The sequence below is a fragment of the Octodon degus genome, unplaced genomic scaffold (genome assembly GCF_000260255.1).
Source record: "Octodon degus isolate 3935 unplaced genomic scaffold, OctDeg1.0 scaffold00031, whole genome shotgun sequence".
Taxonomy (NCBI): Eukaryota; Metazoa; Chordata; class Mammalia; order Rodentia; family Octodontidae; genus Octodon; species Octodon degus.
In genome coordinates this window covers 10147941-10150473 of record NW_004524607.1, presented here as the reverse complement: position 1 = coordinate 10150473, position 2533 = coordinate 10147941, and the positions used below count along the sequence as shown (strand labels likewise).

At 43.9% G+C, this 2533-nt stretch overlaps 1 pseudogene; it reads right to left on the bottom strand.

Moving 5' to 3' along the window:
- Window positions 1–404: 404 nt before the first annotated feature.
- Window positions 405–881, bottom strand: LOC101584763 (annotated as a pseudogene).
- Window positions 882–2533: the final 1652 nt, after the last annotated feature.

The following is a 2533-nucleotide window of genomic DNA, read 5'->3' as shown; positions in this document are numbered from 1 at the left end:
GACATCCTTGCAGCACTGGTGGAAGGGTCTGGATCTTCATTAGCATAATGGTTTGGCTGTCTGCGCAGGCTTTTGCACTCCTAGCCTGACCCCCATCTTGATGCGATGATGCAAGAACTTATGCCACTAAAATAGTAGTATGAAACATTGTCATTCAGTGTTTGACTGCACACACAAATAACAAACTGACAAGTATCTAGTTTCAAATTAGATCCTTAGAATATGGCAAAATAGTTATCTTTGCTTTATACAATTATTCAAAGTACATTTTACTGGAAGGGAAGAAAATAATCGGACATTCTCAGTGCTCCCATTTGAAGTGATACTTGCCTCTTAGTTTCTTGAAAAAGAAGTTCTGAAAGTTATATACATCGGTTTCATTTAAGTTATGCAGCAGTCTATTATTAATAATAACGTCCCAGGTCTTGTTTAATGAGGAGCTCCACCATCAGATCTGTACGGTGTTTCATAACTACAAGAATGACGATCACTAGCAAAAGGATAGCAGCACCTGAAGCCACGATGGCTCTTATTTTGCATCCGCGCCACCACACTTGCCTTGGTAGTTGTTTGGATCTGTTGCTAAAAGCAGCTGCATTATCCGATAAGCTTTCTGACTTGTCCTGTACTTCGTCTAGTCTCTCCCCTCTTTCAATTACCTTTGTGGTATTTTCTTGCATGACATCAATAACTTCATCCACCTGATTCTGAACATGCTTGATTTTATCATTTCTAGGTTCAAATCTTGGTCCAGATGGTCCCCTTAGGAAAAAAAAGTCCTCTTCTTCATCTAAATCACCTTCCAAAAGATTTCTCCTTTCACTCTTCACAGAACCAGTGACATCATCATCATTCAGGTGGCGCTTAAATTTGGGAGGCATACCTTTTACTCCTAGAGCACTTTTTTCATTTCCCAGTAGAGTATTCACCACCCGGGGCTCCGGGAAGCTCCCGGCAGCTCTCTCAGGAAACGTGAGGCTCATGAGCGGATGGGTGAAGAAGAGGGGGCTGAGGAAGATGGAGGAGAGGGGGAAACCGCAGGCATGCACCTGGTGACCTAGAGAAACAGGTTTAATGCAAGATGTACAGATACATAAGAATTTGCAAGATTGGTTTACAGTGGCCTCCCAGAGTTGAGTGTGGAAGAGTGCAAAACAGCTGTCTGGCAAGGGACTTGGTGATGCTTCACTGGGCCTCAGTTTCCTCAGTTGTGAAACAGAACAGGTGTCCACCTCAGTGGTATGGGGTCAATCAATTCTTCCAGGTAGTAGATATTCCTACAGTACCAGCTCTAGGGTTGGTACTAAGGATGTCACAACAGTGGGCAGCCCATTTTCAGGTTTTCTGTAACCTACCTGTGAGAGACCCAAGAAAAGAGGCTATTGCAACCAAGAGTTGCAAACGGTGGGATTGAGAAATGCAGTGGATGCTTAAGTGAAAAAAGATTTACTGCATCAAAGGATGCATTGTCATTAGTCCTCATTAAGACACTCACCCTTGCTTCAAACACACTTATCCAATTATTCTCACCACTTTCTGAAGCAGTCCTGGGATCCTCCTTCCAGAGTGACCTTAGATGCACTGTTCAGGCTGCCTTGATGTGGGTGTCCTACATTCATTGAAAATGTTTCCTTTTCCTGATTATTTTGACTCTGAGGTACAGCCAGACATCACAGAGCGCCAGCTTGGGTGAGTACAGTTGATGAGGACGCACCAGTATGTTCTTAGGAGCCTGTCTTTCTGGTGGATGGCACTCGGCACCAGCATTCGCTGTATTTTAGTCCTGCACCAGTCCCCCCCGCCCCCACTCCGTCCTCTCTTATTTTAGCCTTTCTTTTTGTGTGTGTGTAGGGTCTCACTACAGTTCAGACTCGTAGTGATCCTCCTGTTTTCTGCCTCCCTAGTGCTGGAATTACAGGTGTGTGCCTCCACGCCCAGACTCCATCACCGGTGCATGCCTGGGGGCGGGGCTGGCCCAGCATGTGGTGCCAGGGATCAAACCTTGGCCCCTGCACTTGCCTAAGCAAGTGCTTAGTGCACTGAGTCATCTCACTGGCTGTTTGTTTGTTTGTTTGTTTGTTTTTGTGGTACTGGGGGTTGAACTCAAGCACAAGGTCCTTACCAGGCAAGCTATCTCCCCAGCCCCACTGGCCTTTTATTTTACCCTTTCCTACCAAAAAAAAAAAAAAAAGTCTAGGAAATAAACCTAAAGAGCACATAAAAATGATGTTTAGGGGCCAGGAAACAGCTCAGTAGAATAAGCGCTTGCCTGTCAGGGGACTTAGTGATGCTTAATTGGGCCTCAGTTTCCTCAGTTGTGAAACAGAACAGTGTCCACCTCAGTAGTATGGTATCAATCATTTCTTCTAGGTAGTAGATATTCCTAGAGTACTAGCTCTAGGGTTAAGAGTTCAATCCCTGGTTCTGCCAAAAAAAAAATAAATTAAATAAAGTAAAATAAAAATGTTCATTCTAAAGTTGATTTATTGTTTAAATTCTCAGATGTGTTCCTCCCACCTTTTTTTTTTTTTTT